Here is a 17,913-nt window from a genome sequence, read left to right on the forward strand (position 1 = left end):
GCCAGCCTGCCCTTCACTTCCTTTGATCAACTCTTGATGGTTTTTAATTCTGCAGAAGCAACTTCCTGCCAGCAACAAGCAGCTTTCAGTGGATGCTGGAGCTGGTTTCTATGCTGACCTACTTGTCAGAGGCAAGGCAGGCGTGTGCTGGTGGCCCTGGGACTGATATCCTGGGCTCCCAGCCTGCCTGGAGCCCAGAGGGGAGCCTCTTTCACTGAGGTGCCCATGATGACATCAGAGGCTTGCTCCTTAGCCAACACCAGCAAGGCTGTGCGTGTGAGCAACCTGGGCTCAGAACCTGTAGGCATCAGTTAGAATCACTAGGCAATAAAGAATCACGCCACTCTCTCTAGGAGATTTTCCTTTTTTGGGGGTGCAGGGAGGGAAGCTGAGGCATCTCTAAGGACAGTATCTGGCACAAAATGACACTCTCTTTCAGTTCTTCAGAAATACCATTTCACATCTGTTTTGCTCAAATTGGAAGTCATTTGGAGTATATTACTTTCTGGAACTGTCCTCTCTCTGCATGGTTGGAATGTGTTTGCATCTTAATTCTTTCAAATCCTCTCAATTTTTAGTGCCAAGTAGAGCACCTGTAATTGGGGACTATGCTTTCTCCTTCCTTTTTTTAAAATGTCCTGTCTCATTTTGTCCTTCCTCTCTTTCTCCTGTCAGGAATGAGAACAGGGATTGTAACCCTGGCTGTATGTTGGAATGACCTTGAGAAGGGATGTGGCTTTTAAAAAAAAATCCCTGTGTCAGGTCCCATGCTATAACAATTCAGACTGGAGGGTAGGGCCAAATGTCCATAGTGTTTAAAGCTTCCATGGTGCAGCCAATGTTAGAAATCACTGAGATCTAGGGTTCTCTGGCATCAATTGTAGGCTTGAAGAATGGTTCTTGGGGTCACTTTGTCCTCCTACCACCATTCAATGTGAGATCTTCAGGGGATGGATATATACTTTAACCTGGTTAAGGTAAGATACTATTGGATGGGATAACTAGCCTACATAGTAAGGAAAAATTGAAGCATTTATCATTCCACTGAGACTTAACACAAAGAATGAACGTAAGGGATTGAAATACAGAATAGCTAAGTCTTGACACAGAAGCAGGAAGGAATGGTTCGGCACACAAAACAATGACCAGCCCAATGGGAATTTCTGGGAGGCAGTTTTGTCTGGAGTGGTAAAAATGCTGTTGTGCTGATAAAATAAGAACCCCTGGCTGGATTTTTCATTTCACAGAAACAACAAACAATACAATATTTGTGGACATAGTTAGACTTCCTGAATGCTCTGGGTGGGAATGGCTGCATCATGACTTCGTGTGTTTTGTGCTGCTGTAAGAGAATAATGCAGACTGCATAATTTATAGGGAAAAGTTTATTTGTTTTGTAGTTCTGGAGGTTGGAAAGTCTTAGTGAGAAGGTCCAAAACTAATGAGGGTCTCTTTCTTGGTATGTCATAACATGACAAATGGTAAAAGGTAGCTTATGGAATGCGAGAGAAAGAAAGAGAGACAGAGACAGAGAGACAGAGAGAGAGAAGCAGGAGGAGAAGGAGAAGGGAGAGAAGGACAAAGAGTGAAAGAGAGGAAGCAGGAGGAGAAGGAAGGAGGGAGGGAGAAAGAAGGAGAAGGGGGGAGGGAAGGAGGGAAAGAAAGAGAGAACTCATTCTTCCTTTCATCAGGAACCTACTCTCAAGATGACTAAGCCACTTCCACAACAAAGGAATTCACATGACCTTATCATATTAAAGGTCCCACCTCTCCATTCTGTTGCACTGAGCAGTAAGTTCCACGGGAAGACCTAGTTTGGGGGCAGCCAGAGAAGAGACTCTCAGGCAGTAGATCTCATGTGTGTATTACACTCACACATACACATTCACCCTAGGGGTTGTAGGAAAAGCATGTAGCCTTTTGAGGTTATATCAAGGACTGCTACTGCCATTTGGTGGATGAAGACCAAGATGCTAAGTATGCTGTAATAGGTAGGATAGTTCCAATAAACGTCTCTTTAAAATATCAATGATGATAAGTGTGCAACTCATACCTATAATCCTAGCTACTCAAGGTTGAAATTGGAAAAATCTCTGTTCCAGGCCAGCCCAGGCAAAAAGTTTGCAAGATCCTATCTCAAACAATAAAACAGCTGGGTGCTGCCGTAGCATGCACCTGTCAACGCAGCTATGTGGAAATCGTAAATAGGAGATTCATGGTCTAAACTAGCCTGGACATAAATATGATACTCTATTGGGAAAAAAAAAACAGCAAAGACAAAAAACATGACCTTAAGAGTACTTTCATAGTAAGTGCAAGGCCATAAGTTCAAACCCCAGTACTGCCCACTGCCAAATGTCAACAGCACCTAGACCAGTTCCACCTACTTCATGTTTAATGGTTAAGTATCATTCTTCTGTAGTTGCCTGAGAAGGCTAGGAACTGACTACTTGGAGGGGTTCAAGACCTGCCCACAATAAAAGAGCTAACCAAAGGCCTCAGTTCTTGCCTAAAGCCTACTGTAGTCCAAATCAAACCATATAAACATTCTAGCCGGGCGCTGGTGGCTCATGCCTGCAATCCTAGCTACTCAGGAGGCTGACATCTGAGGATCGCAGTTCAAAGTCAGCCTGGGGAGGAGAGACTCCTAGCTCCAATAAACCACCAGAAAACCGGAAGTGGCACTGTAGCTCAAGTGGTAGAGTGCTGGCCTTGAGCTGAAGAGCTGAGGGACAGCGCCCAGGCCCACAGTTCAAGCCCCACGACCGACCAAAATAAATAAATAAAAATAAATAAATAAATAAACATTCTAATCACCAAAGCTAAATCCAAGCCTTCAAAGCTTGCTCTAAGTAACACCTCCATCTGGAAGCTTTTCTAGCCTGCTCCAGACTTCATTGATCTAGCTCATCAATCTCTAAAGCCTTCTTTTTCTTCTAATTCAAAACTTGAACATACAAAAGCCTGAAAGTTCATCTCTCCAACAAGCTCAGGTATATGAGGAAAGTGTGGTCAAGATCTATCTGGGTGACACTGGACAACTTTCTGATTTGTTAGTTGGTTTTACATTGCCTGCTCTTCTTAAAAACTCTAATGCAAGGCTGGAGATGTAGCTCAAGTGGTAAAATGCCTGCTGAGCAAGAATGTGAATGACTCAGTAAATAAATAAATAAGCTATAGTATAGCTGAAATGGGAGTCTGTTAAAAGTGAAAGGTGAGCTGAGAACCCACATAGAGGAAGGTAAAGACCAGCAACCAAAGATAATTCTGTAAATAGATCCTAAATTGAAGTCTGGGCTTCTTGAAATAAAAAGGGAAAACACTGGTGTTTATGTCTTTCTTACTATCTGGGGGAAAAAAAAGCAATGTTTGCTGATGGAATCCTTTTCCTTTGTTCAATTCTAAGTAAAATTTATCAAATCCTAAGATCCAAGAGAAATAGAATAATGTCTTCATTTGAGTTTTTCAAAAGAAATAAGAATGTGAGTTTTGTTTTTCCTGGTTTTTTTTTTTTTTTAATGTTTGCCCACTGAGAAAATCAGAGCTGTAGTTTTGAATGCTGGTTCAGGGAAGGCCTTTTTGTTGTTTTTGGTTGTGGGGCTTGAACTCACAGCCTGGAAGCTGTCCCTTAGCATTTTTTGCTCTACCACTTTAAGCCCCAGCTCTACTTCTGGTTTTCTGGTGGTTAATTGGAATTAAGAGTCTCAGGGATTTTCTGACTAGGCTAGCTTTGAACTATAATATTCAGATCTCAGCCTCCTGAGTAGCTAGAATCACAGGAGTGAACTACTATTGTCTGGCAGGGAAAGACTTTTTTGCCATGAACTAAGCTACTATATTATAAACATATTAGTTTTTAGCTATCTTCTCTCTCTTTTTTTTAAGCTATCTTCTTTTGACAGTCAAGAGATTTTATGAAGACTTGGTATGTGGCTCCCCTGGGATAAAGAAAAGCTGGAATGGTATGAGAACTTTGTTTGTGGTGAGGGGTATGGGAAAGAATATGATAGGAGAACTCCACTTGCCACCCTATTTTCCTCTCCTCAAGCTCAGACAAGCAAAATTATCTGCCCTGCCCTGAGGCCACTTCCTGAGGCCACATCCTCAGGAAAGGGATAAAGGAAAACAGTGTGTCACCAACAGTCCACCCTCCGGTAGGGTCCTGAGAATGGCTTGAGAGATCTACGCCTGACCCTATGATCATCCTTCAATGAGTGTTACACTTAGGGCTAGTTGGCTTCTCTTCCAAAGTCAAGGAACAAATAATTAGATGACTCAAAAAAGACTTTCCGTTTTTGGTTTTATGTGAGGCTTTTTTCCCCTTCTTTTTCTTTCAACCAACTCCCTTAATGGGTAGGACACTAGAAAAAACAAAAACATAAACCACAATTTTATTTTTTAATCCTCTCTAGACATTATCAGTGAGAGGAAACGGCAGTCTGGAGCTTTGAGGCTCAGGAGCTATGGGTGGCTAATGAACACATACATCCCTTCTTCCTTTCTACCCTCCCTGCATCTTGGGCAGCTGCCCAAGCACTTGGTAACTGGTGGTGGCAAAATGCTGATAAGCATGTCAGGATCCAATCCATAGATGATCAAAAATCTAAGCAGTAGTTCTGGGATGAGAGGTCAAGGCCAAAGACACAAAGCTCTGACCCAGACTTTGGTCTTTTGTTTCTAAATGGCATCAGCTTCTGTTTCCTTCCTGCTGGTGTGGAAAGGATGATGGAGCAGGCAGGGCTGATCCAGCTACAGGTGGGAAAGCTGTCTTGAGTCTCCTTACACTATCCCTCTTTTCATTGAGGCTGTGAGGGGCTCTTGTTGAACAGAAGGAGGTGGCAGAAAAAGCTCATCCATTTCTCTATCTGTATCACCTATGCTTGCTTAGGTGGGGTCAGTGGCCTGTGGGTCCTTGGTGAAATATATATTGGGCTCATTTCTAATTCTCTGGTAGCCCAGCAATGTGGACCCTAGCCCTCCTCTCATATAGGATTACAGGAAGATGGTTTAGAAGGGTCATGCTGGGGGGCTGGGAAGGTGGCTCAGTGGTAGAGCGCTTGCCTTGCATGCTTGAGGCCCTGGGTTCGATTCCTCAGCACCACATAAGCAAAAAGAAAAAAGCCAGAAGTGGCGCCGTGGCTCAAGTGGTAGAGCACTAGCCTTGAGCTGAAGAGCTGAGGGACAGCGCCCAGGCCCAGAGTTCAGGCCCCACGACCGGACCTCCCTTCCCCCCCCAAAAAAGAAGGGTCATGCTGGCTAATCAGTATCTCAGCTCTCTTCCTTGATTTAGAATATTTACAACTTCATGAATCTTGGTGCTCTAAAAAAAGAACCCCAGGTATATAGCTCAACAATAGTGCACTTGCCTACCCTGTACAAGGCACTAGATTCTATCTTTAGTACCATAGGGGTAGATGGAAAACCCAAAGACCAGACATGCTTCTTTCTATTCTCCTCTGAAGGTAGACTACGAGCACATAATTTAAACCTGGCCAAGCAGGTACACCTATTCCAGTAGGTATCATGGAAGATCCTCTCTTGGGGACAGATTGCAGAGCAACAAAAAAATAAAGGTTCATTAAAAGAATAATAGTATGCCATGTGCATGGAAATGATGGTCTTAGAACAAATCATGTTAAGTGAGGTAAGCCAAGCTCAGAAAGACCAACAGTGCATGTTTTCTCTCATATGCAGAAGCTAGATCTAAAACACACCAGGGCATGACAAATTACACAGGTCTCTAGGCATTCACACAGTGAGACCAAAGGAAGACACTCTTAGGGGAGGAACATCAAGGTGCAATGCTTCTGTACAGAGGCACTGATTATATCAAATAATATTTATCTAAATGAATTCCAAGAAATGGAAATGAGATTTTTTTCTTTCTTTTGATCTTGTTTGTTCATTTATCTGTCTTTGAGAGAGGAAAAGAGGAGTGAACAAATGCAGCAGTGGTACTCAGTAGACAATGTGTTGAAAATGAACTATATGAACTATAGGCAAGGATGGGGAAAAGCTGTGAGAGAGTAAAAGAAAGGATGACATTGTCCCAAAATAGTCCAGGCACTGATGGCTCATACCTATTATCCTAGCTACTCAGGAGGCTGAGATCTAAGGATCTCAGATCAAAGCCAGCCCAGGAAGAAAGTCTGTGAAACTCTTATATCCAATTAGCCACCAGAAAACCAGAAGTGGTGCTGTGGCTCAAAGTAGTAGCCTTGTGTAAAAGAAGTTCAGGAGCAGTGCTCAGGTCCTGAGTTCAAGCCTCATGGTCAACAACAACAACAAAAAAGATGAAAAGAAATGTGCTCATTACCTGTCTTATGATACAGTAACCCCTCTATATGTAACTTTTGTAATAACAATTTAAAAATTAATAATAAAAATATACATAGGCTTTTAAAGCAGTAGGGGGTCATAGTGGCATTCAGTGTTCATGTCTGAAGATGATGGTAACAGTATTTATGATCCAGCATTGTGCAGCAGTAGCTGTGGTGATCTTACCAGTTCTATATTGTGATAGAACTGTGATTCTTCATTCCCATGTTTTTTAGACTGTTTTTCTAAAACTTCTGATTTTGAGTTGCCCAATAGCATTTCAATAATTTCCTCAAATCAGTCAGGTTAGTTTCTGTTACTTGCAACCAAAAGCCCTGACTCTAATCTAACTACAACTGGCTTTGGTCAATTGTTTGCAGATGTTTTGCTTTTCTTTTTCTTTTTCTTTTTTCCTTTCTCTGCCTGAATTCTTCATGCCTATTCCCTCCTGGAAATTCCACAAGCAAACAGGAAAAAAAAAAAAAAGGAATGAACATACAGAAAACTTGAACACAGCTGGGAAGCAAGCCAAGTAAACACTCAGGAACTTGAATGTTAGTTGTTAAGTTGGGAAAATACACAATTAATGGAATAAAGGATGTGAAATATCACCTTTTGTTTTCTCCATCTAAACTTTGTTAAACCATGAAATATGGTATAATGACATATAAAAATCCATGTAGAACTTGGTGCCAGTGGCTCATGTCATACTCCTAGCTACTCAAGAGGCTGAGATCTGAGGACTGAAAGTTGGAGGCAGCCTAGACAAGAAAGTCTGTGAGACTCTTATCTTTAATAAACAACTAAAAAAAGCCAGAAGTGGAGCTGTGGCTCTGGTGGTAGAGCACTAGCCTTGTGCAAAAGAAGCTCAGGAACAGTACTCAGGTCCTGAGTTCAAGCCCCAGGACTGGCACCAAAAACAAAAAATCCATGAAGATATGAACCAAGATTCTCTTGTTTTCCTCAGTACCTAGGTATACAAAGAAGCAGTAAAGATAGCAAAAGGATGCTGATGGAAGTTTTGGAAAGAGAATTTAGGGAAGAGAAGCTTAATATAGCCAAATGTCTCTTGTTAATAAAAAAAATGCCCTAACTATGTGAGAGCTAAAGATTAAAGCCTGTGAGTTGAGCCAATACTGCATAGATTTGTTGGTGCTGATTGAGGAGTAAGAGCCTGGAGCTTTATCCATCAGACAGTCAAAAGCATAGATGATACACTCCTAGGCAGGCAGAGCCTGACTTGGGTCCAGCCCAGACAGCATGCCTGTCCATTTCTTCTTGGAAGACTGCCCCAAGAGTGCCTGCAAGCTGAATTGAGACACCTCTCCAAAAAAGCATTTTGGATCTGTTTCAAAGGAGTTGACAGTCTGGGAGTGGGAAAACTATCTGAGGATAGAAAATCAAGAGCAGTTTCGGGACCATAACTGTGTCAATACATATCTGGTAGTAAGCTTAGTTTTGAGTAATACTCTTAGCTTCAAGTCCTCAGGATACATTTGTTACACACTGACTCTGGTTCTCATTTTTGTTTGTGTAATTAACTAGTGAAAACTCACTGTAGACATGTCTCTAAACTAACTTTTATTTCTCAGTTTAAAAATTCCTGATATTTCATATAGGGTTTGAAGTAGCTAACTCTCCAACTTCTTGTCTAACATGTGACATTTCTATTATTTCCCATACAGACAAGAGTCATATGTTCTTCAGAATATTCTTCATGTAGCTATAGCTGGCCAGATAGGCTTTCAGTATGGCCATGTTCTAGAGTCCAGGCTACATTTTCCTAAGAATTTTATTGAGTCAGGTTGGAAGGCTAGCAATGATCAAATTCAAAGGTAGCTAATGCTGGCCTCCTCTGACATACAATCATATTGTCAAAAACTTTACAGAATAAATTTTTAAAATTTTAATTCATATGCACACATTGCACAGTTAGACATCCAATCAGTCCTGTGTTATAATAAATTGTGGGTTTTTGTTGTTGTTTTTGTCGGTCGTGGGGCCTGAACTCTGGGCCTGCATGCTATCCCTCAGCTCTTCAGCTCAAGGCTAGTTCTCCACCACTTGAGCCACAGTGCCATTTCTAGCTTTTTCTGCTTATATGGTGCTGAGGAATCGAACCCAGGGTCTCATGCATGCAAGGCAAGCACTCTACCACTGACCCACCTTCCCAGCCCATAGAATTAATTTTTTTAAATTAATTTCTCTCTCTTTTTTTTGCTGTTCCTGGGGCTTGAACTCAAGGACTTCACACTGTCCTTGAGACTCATTGTGCTCAACCACCTGAGCCACAGCCAGCTTTTTCTGAGTAGTTCATTGGAGATTAAGAGTCTCATGGACTTTTCTGCCCCGGCTATTGTGAACTATGATCCTCAAATCTCAACCTCCTGAATATCTAGGATTACAGATGTGAGCCATTGGTGCCCAGCTATTATTAATTTCTACTGATGGTGCTCAAGATCAAATCCAAGACCTCATGCATGCTTTTACACTATCTACCTGAGCTACACCCCAGCCCAAGTTATAGACCCTTTAAACAGCTTTTAGTGTTTAGGTTTGCAGGTGGTGCTGGGTTTCCAAGGAACCTATTTCTAGCCCAGACTAATCTCCAAATGCACACTGATTAATAGGAGATGGTTATAAGGAACACTTCTTATACTGTCAATGAAGTACCACATACATACATACATTTTTTAAGTCTGTTCTGTTCAGCTTAGTTTTAACATGCAGAATCTATGATAACTAGTTTTCCTTCATGGGGGAGAGGGAAGGGAGAATAGGGGGTGTGCTTGTCTTTTGCTCTGAGCTTTAAATGACAAGCAGATCTAAGAGTCATAGGGAGAGCAGACAAGGATGGTCATCTTGTTTCTTCTGCTTCCTCCCTGGGGAAGAGGCCGGCTAAAGGAAAGAGAGATGGGAATGAAAAACAAGTAAATCCCAGCAGGGGAAGCAGGGAAGGGAGATGGAATGGAAGCCGAGGATTGAGCTCAGCTGCCAGCAAAAAAAACCTGATGCCCTGCATTGCTCTGCAGAGAGAAGCCAAGTCTTCCTAAATCCAGGCGCCCCGACATGATTGCGAAAGCCACACCCATCAGCCCACAGACAGCCAGTGCTGCTCAGAACCCGTGAGACACCTTGGGAAGGCACCCAACTTTCTGGAGACATCCTTGTAAAAACTGCTTTTATGGATGCTGCAACTCCAGCATGCGGGTACCTAGAGCTGGCTTACAAAGCTGAGGAAATGTTTTTGTCTAGTGAAAGTTCATGGCCGAAGTTTTGTTCTCCGTTTTGTTGCAGGACTGATTGCCAACTCTTCTCCCAGTGGTGGCAGGCAGGGTGAACAGAGCACTCAAAGGCACTCAGAAAGCTTTGATGTCAACAGAGGTAGGCAGGGCAGGCCCCGGTGGAAAACTGTGAAGTCAGCAGAGTTATCTCTGGCACTCCTCCCTTCCCCTGGCTTCCCCTTTCTCCACCCATTTCCCCCCTCTTGGCTTCCAGCTTCTCATTCCCTTGGGGGACCCTGGAACAGATGAAAACCCGCTGTCACAAGATTGGAGGGGGCCAGCACAAGGCTCCAGCTATCAAAGTCTGCTTTCCCCCAAGTCTAAAACAAACAAAAGCGTGCATTCCATACATTGCCTAAGAAAAGAAAGCAGAAGAGTGCAGACATCTTGTCCTTCTGTGCTCTTTCAGTGAAAGAAACCCCAAGAGTCCAGCATCCCAAGTCTGAAGCTATCTTCTTGCCTCCTGGGTTAAAAAAAAAAAATTCCCAAACGCCTCAAACCAATACAGCTGCTGGGTTTATGGCTCCAATTTAAACCACAAATTATAAAATGATAAATTGCTGCTCAAGTCTCTTCCAGGAAAGACTATGTTGTCAGGATTAAGTTACAACCTCATGGCCGTCTGAGCTAGTCTAGAAGCTGACTAATTCTCACACCCATTCTCCTGTTGGAGATGTTTTCTCCCCATGAACTTTCACTGTGTCTGACCATTTTTACACAGAGAATGTCTGAGCAGAGGGGCTTGTAGACTGGTGAGCTATCACTGGAGCCATGAAGCCAGCAAGGGGCTTCTTAACCCATAGAATTCCAGGCTTTATTGTTATCAATGCCTGCTTTCGTTTTGCAAGAACCCAAGGAAATTAAAGAAATCTCTTTGTTCTTGTGAGCATTTAACTGCCATAGAACAGTGAGAAATGGCTTCAAGGGGGCAGCTGGGCTTACTTCAAACCCTACTTGGAACTTGAGGTCTGTAGTAAAAACAAAGCTGTTTTGTTGTTGTTGTTGTTTTAAGGAATCTGGGTCTTTAAAAAAAATTATCTGTCTGTGCTATGATTAGAGCATGGTTGCAATATGAATTAAGGCATGTTTCCATGAAAATCAATTCATGAGAATTTTCTTATAGGGTCTGGACTAGAGACAAAGTAGAACAAGTAATTAGGCCACATGTGTGCTTTGCTGTAATGACATTCACTGCCAGAACTTTGGCAAAGCAGGAGAGATGCTTGCTTAAGGCAGCTCCTCGCCTCCCTCACACAGACCTCATTTTGATTACCTGGGGTTGCAGGAAGAAGCTCAATCGATCGTCCATCCTGCTTCTCTGGCACAGTGCCTTAGTTACTCAACTATGACCGGGTTTCTCCAAGGCCACTCAAGCTTTGAGGACCATCAGGTCATGTCATGAGTCATAATCACTTCAGCATTTACAGCCTCCTGTGGCTTCCACACATCAGACCCTTCCATCATCCTTCCCTTGGGAGACATGGGTCCTGAGTGGCAGCTTGTGTTTCCCGATGTCATTTCATGGTATTGTTCACCCCACCCACTGCAGGCTCTGCCATGGCTGCTCCTGTCTGCTTTTCCTAAAGTCAACCCTGCTGTCATGATTGCTGGGATACTTCAAGTTGTGGAGAGAGTTCTTTTCCTGTGATTATAGCTCTTTCTTCCAATTTTGACTAGTCTGGCGTCTCTATGATTACAGCTCATTAGGTCTTCCAAGGCTAGAGAATGCCTTTTTTAAAATTTCTTTGAATAGCATGTGTTGTACTTTATTTTTGCAGAGAAGGATAAAGAAGAACTCAATAGTGGTCATTAACCCTTAGCAGTATAACATAAAAGTGAGCCAGGTACTGGTAGCTTATGCCAGTGATTCCTGCTATTCAGGAGGCTGAGATCTGAGGACCATGATTCAAAACCAGCCTGGGCAAGAGAGTCTGTGAGTCCCATCTCCAATTAACTACCAAAAAGGATGCAAGTAGAGCTGTCAAGAGGTAAAATGCCAGCCTTCGGCAATAAAGCTCAGGGACAGCCCCCAGGGCCTGAGTTCAAGCCCCAGGAATGACACAAAAATAAATAATATAAAACAATTATAATAGTTTTTTTAAAGCCATATATAAAAAAGTACCCTCTTCTGTCCCTGAATCCCTTCCACAAACATAACCACTATTGCTATTTTTGTGTCCTTATTACCACATATTTGTGTACATCCTCTTCATACGATTTTACATGAAAGAGATCTTACAATATTTTACTCTGCATTTTACTTTTTCTCCCTAAACTGCTTTCCTCAAGGATCATCCAGAGGTATACTATCATCCAGAGGTATACTATGGATAGTGTCCTTACACTTAATGTCTGTACTGGCTTTGTTAGGAAGGTGAAGGGTACTCAATGTCTCACCCAGCTCCTTTTAGTACTTTTACTTCCTTCACACCTTAGTACAGATAAGATTAGCAAATTCTGAAGAACAAGCTTGCTGGGCACAGGTGGCTCACGCCTGTAATTCCAGCTACTGAGGAGGCTGAGATCTGAGTATCTCGGTTCAAAGCCAGCACAGGAAAGAAAGTCTGTAGGACTCTAATCTCTAATAAACCACTCAAAAAACCAGAAGTGGTGCTGTGGTTCAAGTGGTAAAGTGCTAGCCTTGAGCTGAAGAGCTGAGGGACAGCACCCAGGCTCAGAGTTCAAGTCCCACAATCGACAAAAAAGCAAAAAACAAAAACAAAAACAAACACAAGCTGTATGTGCTATATGTGCTCCTTTCTCAAGAATGAGTTACCTATGAAGACTGGGTCTTTTGTTCTCTCAGAAGTAGACAGAACCAGTGAGTATCTGCCCAGTTTCTGAGTTTCAGTAGTAAGAAGGCTCTGTTTCCTGCTTAATATAACATTCAATAATAGCATCCAACTTAGTATTTTGCTTTTCTTTCTTTTGTTGTTGTGGGTCTGAACTCTTGTCCCTCAGCTCTTCAGCTCAAGGCTAGTGCTATATCACTTGAGCCACAGCGCCACTTCTGGCTTTTTCTGATTATGGGGTGCTGAGGAATTGAACCCAGGACCTCAGGCATGCAAGGCAAGCACTATACCACTGAGCCACCTTCCCAGCCCCAGTATTTTGTTTTTCTCTTCCTTTCTTCCTTTCCTTTTCTTTTGATGTTATTAGGTTTTGATCTCATGCTTACAAGGCAGGTGTACCACCACTTAAGCAACAGCCCTTACTCTAAAGTAAAAGCCTTAGTTTTTGTTTTGTTTTGTTTTTAGAGAGGATCTTTGTTTAGACCCAGGCCAGCCTGGATGGCAATCCTCCTACTCTTTCACAATAGCTGGGATAACAGGCATAGCTACTAACAGTATACACTACCATGCCCACCCAGGTTTTTGTTATTGATTGAGTTAAGTGGACTTACTATCCTACCTCATCCCCGCTGGCCTTGAAACTTGATCCTCCTGATCTCTGCCTCTTTTTTTTTTGGGGGGGGGGTCCAGTCGTGGGGCCTGAACTCTGGGCCTGGGCGCTGTCCCTCAGCTCTTCAGCTCAAGGCTAGCGCTCTACCACTTGAGCCACAGTGCCACTTCTGGCTTTTTTCTTTTTGCTTATGTGGTGCTGAGGAATCGAACCCAGGGCCTCATGCATGCAAGGCAAGCACTCTACCACTGAGCCACCTTCCCAGCCCATGATCTCTGCCTCTTGAGAAGCTGAGATTACAGACTGAACTTCCATACTTGGCTCTAACTAAACCTTTATTAGAGATAACTACACTTTCATCTGCTACTCTTTTATTAATTTGTTGAGAATCTGAGCAGGGAAGAAGGCTGCTGTTTGTTAAATATTTTCTGGGTCACAAAGTGCCATTTCTTATTTGCATGTATCAAAATTTATTTATTTTCCTAATGGTGGATATTTAGGTGGCTTCCAGTTCATTGTTTGACCAAACAACAAAATACCTTGGTCTGTTTTTTGCAAGGATAGTGAAGGGTAAGTTTGTTGGGTTTTTGTTTTGTTGTGTTGTGTTTGTGTTTTTGTTTTGTTTTGTCTCCCTATATTTAGCCCAGGATGGCCCACAACAGGTAATCTTTTTGCCTCAGACTCCCAAGTGGTAAGATTACAGACATATGTCAACACTCCTGACTTCAAAGGGTGAATTCTTTACAACAGAGTTGCTAGGCCAAATATATATGTCCTTTTTTTTTTTTTTTTTTTGTCAGTCGGGCTTGAACTCAGGCTGGGTGCTGTCCCTCAGCTCTTTAGCTCATGGCTAATGCTCTACCATTTGAGCCACAGCGTCACTTCCGGTTATCTGGTGGTTAATTGGAGAGAAGAGTCTCACAGACTTTCCTGTCTGGGCTGGCTTTGAACCGTGATCCTCAGATCTCAGCCTCCTGAGTAGCTAGGATTACAGGTATAAGTCACTGGTCAATATGTGTCTTCTTGTTTCAAATGAAGATGGAAGGAAAAGTTAGGGAATGGATGACTGAATCATAAATTGATTATCTTAATTAAATTATAATTAATTTATAACTAACTTTGATTATCTCTTGCTATTTGCCAAGTTTTGTGCTAAGCACTTTTTGTACTAATATTTCCTTAGTCTCATAATATCCATATGCAACAGTGACTATTATTACCTCAATTTTTTTTTTTTTTTTTTTCTGGGAGCTTTTACTCCGGTGACCTGATGGACTAACTCAGAACTACTTGATTGCTTTCTTTGGGTGTGGGGAGTGGTAGTTGTGTTGTTTGGGTTTGGGGATTTCATTTATTCATCTGGGGGTTGTGTTTACTTGTTTGTTGGTAGTTTACCTTCTGTTTCTTAAGATTTATTAGTTGTCAACTTCATTTAGATCATCTTAGGTAATTCTTTTTTTTTTTTAATTTTATTTTATTTTATTTGAGAACATACTGTACAGAGGGGTTACAATTACATTGGCAGGATAATGCGTACATTTCTTACCAAGCATTGCAGCCTCCTCCTTTGTTTACCCTTCACCTCCCTTCCCAGCCTCCCCCCTCACCTCAATTTTTTTAACAGCTGAGGATCCTCCAATCAAATCTACTAAATAACTACCCAAAATGACACAACTAATAACTAGTAGAGATTAAATTCATGTTTTTTTGATGTCAGAGCCAATCCTCCTCATCACCAGTCTAGAGGCTGTTCTGGTAGCCTGGTCTGGTATTTGAAAATGTATGATGACATGTGGTTCAGGGCTCAGCTAGCACATGTTTACTTGTACAGGCTGACCTTAATTAATCTCATTCTCCTCTTCAGATATTAATGGCTGGTCTCTATTTGTCAGACCTTGTTTTAGATGCATTGTCCTTATAAATACATCATTTTATTTGTTCATAACTCAGAGTTTACTACCACTAGGGTCACTTAGTAACTGAGTGATGAGTAAATCACTATGACACTGAGATAAAACAATCATGAATTCAAGTCTTAGCTCAATACCCACCAGCTGGGTGACCTCAAACAAGTCACCTAACCTCACTGAGACTTAGTTTTCTCATTAATTTCTTTTTTTTTTTTTTTTTGGAGGTGGTAGGGGGCCCACAGTTATGGAGCTCAAACTCAGGGTCTGGGCACTCTCCCTGAGCTATTTCACTCAAGGCTAGTGTTCCACCACTTTGAGCCACAGCTCCATTTCCAGATTTTTGTTGGTTAAATGGAAATAAAAGTCTCACTGACTTTTCTTCCCAGGCTGCCTTTGAACAAACCAGATCCTCAGATCTCAGCCTCCTGAGTAGCTAGGATTACAGGTATGAGCACAGGATTCCCAGCTCTCGTTAATTTCGTTTGGTTTTTGTTTTTTTGTTGTTGGTGGAGTTTTTTGCCAGCCCTGGGGCTTGAACTCAAGACCTGGGCATTTTCCCTGAGCTTCTTTGGCTCAAGGCTAGCACTCTACCATTTGAGCCATGGCTCTACTTTTGGCTTTTTCTGTTTATGTGGTACTGAGGAATTGAACCTAGGGACTCATGCATGCTAAGCAAGCACTCTACCACTAAGCCACATTCCCAGCCCCACTTATTAATTTCTATAAGCAAAAAATGAGAACGTCCTAACTATGGAGATTAAGTGAGATAATATGCAAAAGCTTTAAAAAACCATCTGCTATATTTTTTTAAATCCTCAGTAAATGATAGCTGTAATAATTATTTCTACATAAGCTATATTGGGACTTGTTCTTTCTGTTAATATATTTTGGGGATGATGTCCTAATGACCTTATAAACCTAACCATTTAGGGGCTGGGAAAATGGCTCAGTGGTAGAGCGCTTGCCTTGCATGCCTGAGGCCCTGGGTTCGATTCCTCAGCACCACATAAGCAAAAAGAAAAAAGCCGGAAGTGGCACTGTGGCTCAAGTGGTAGAGCGCTAGCTTTGAGCTGAAAAGCTGAGGGACAGCGCCCAGCACCAGAGTTCAGGCCCCACGACTGGACCCCCCCAAAAAAAAAATAAATAAACCTAACCATTTAACATTATAGTAACACTATGAAGTTAGGTCTATTAAAACCATATCTTTTCTTCTATTTTTATTTATTTTATTTTATTTTATTTTTTGCCCATACTGGAGCTGGAACTGAGGGCCTCGGGCTCTTAGTTGGCTTCTTTTTTTTTTTTTTTTTGTGGGTGATATATAATTTGATCCATACCTTTACTTTCTTGAATCCCTCTCTTTACAAATAGGGACACTGAGGCACAGAGCAGTGAACTGAGATGAGGAGAAAGAAGAGGGCTGCGAATCCACCTAGGCAGTCTCCTAAGAAGCATGCCCACACCTCTCTCTTCTTTGTCCTAAAATCTGTGGCTTTTGCTGTGTGGGAACCACACATTTCATCCTGTCACTTTCTTTTTCTTTTTTTTTGCTGGTCCTGGGGCTTGAACTCAGGGCCTGGGCACTATTCCTGAGCCTGTATGTGCTCAGGCTAGTGTCTACCTGAGCCTCACCACCACTTCTTGCTTTTCTGAGTAGTTTATTGGAGATAAGAGTCTCCTGGGGACTTTTCTGCCCTGGCTGGCTTTGAACCATGATCCTCAGATCTTAGCCCCTGAGTTGCTAGGATTACAGACATGAGCCACAGTGCCACTTCCAGTTTTCTGGTGGTTTATTGGAGATAAGAGTCTCACGGAGTTTCCTGCCTGGGCTGGCTTTGAACCTCGATCCTCAGATCTCAGCCCCTGAGTTGCTAGGATTACAGGTGTAAGCCACCAGCGCCCAGCTCCTGTCACATTTTATACCACATTGTGAATGAGAATTCAGCTTCTTGGGAATATACAATATTATGAAGGACATCTGTGCTAAAGTGACTCCTAAACTACCAGGAGTGAGCCTGCCTGAGGACCGTTCTTGAAGTAGCCACCAGCATTGAGAAAGCATTTCTGTGATGTTCTCACCATGTGCCTTCAGAGGTCCAGGTCTGGCTCTCTCAACTCTGCAGCTCAGTGCCACGTTGGCCTGCTAAGCAAACTCAGTCCAGGGCAGCAGCCAGCCTTAAAACAAACAAACATGTTTGTGTTGTGCCTGGGTATGGAACAATGCATGTCCAATTAGGTAGTACAACATGTATGCAAGTAACCTTTCCTGCTGATTCCTGCTGTGTATGAATCTTTCACAACTAACTTGGCCATCAAATTCCTAAAATGCTAAGGTTCAGAAAACCTGGTCTAAAGTTTGTTAGTAAAATACAAAACTCTATATCCTTATCCTCAAACTACTTTAGGTTTTAAAAATATGTTCTAAATGCCTTTTTCTTTAAATATATGAAATATTTCTTTTGGAATATGTCCAGACAATTTGGCAAACATAGACCTGACATTAGCCACAGAGAAGATTTTTTTTTTTTATCAGAGAAACAAAAATTAAAAGTAGGACAAACTAGGACTTATCCCCATTAGAAATCAGGATACTATTCCAAATGGAAGACTTTTGTGAGACTTATTTTTTTCTTTGTTAATGGAATATATATGTAATTCACTTACTTTAGTATCAAGGATATACTTATGAAGCATTTATCTATACTAATACTAATTATATATTAATGATATATCTTACACTAATGATAAAGCATTTATATTTTCATTTTGAAAGCTTTTCCTCTTTGGGTGCTAGTAGCTCACATCTCCTAGCTACTTATGAGGCTGAGATCTGAGGATCACAGTTAAAGCCAACCAGGCAGAAAAGTCCATGATACTCTTATCTTCAATTAACCACCAAAAGGCCAGATGTAGAAGTATGTATCAAGTGGTAAAGCACCAGCCTTGAGTGAAAAGTTAAGAGTGAAAAGTTAAGCAAGTAGGCCCAAAGTTCAATCTCT

General features: G+C 41.9%; 1 long non-coding RNA gene across 3 annotated transcripts in view; it reads right to left on the minus strand.

Annotated features, from left to right (window-relative positions):
* LOC138829229 (uncharacterized) overlaps positions 1-17,913 on the minus strand; it is a 182,288-nt gene that overhangs the window by 147,119 nt on the left and 17,256 nt on the right. For all 3 annotated transcript variants that reach the window (XR_011372511.1, XR_011372513.1, XR_011372512.1), the window contains exon 3: positions 16,994-17,089. This is a non-coding gene — a long non-coding RNA (uncharacterized lncRNA). The remainder of the gene's footprint in view (positions 1-16,993; positions 17,090-17,913) is intronic.

The sequence above is a fragment of the Dipodomys merriami genome, unplaced genomic scaffold (assembly GCF_024711535.1).
Source record: "Dipodomys merriami isolate MVZ:Mamm:240054 unplaced genomic scaffold, mDipMer1.0.p SCAF_17, whole genome shotgun sequence".
Lineage (NCBI taxonomy): Eukaryota > Metazoa > Chordata > Mammalia > Rodentia > Heteromyidae > Dipodomys > Dipodomys merriami.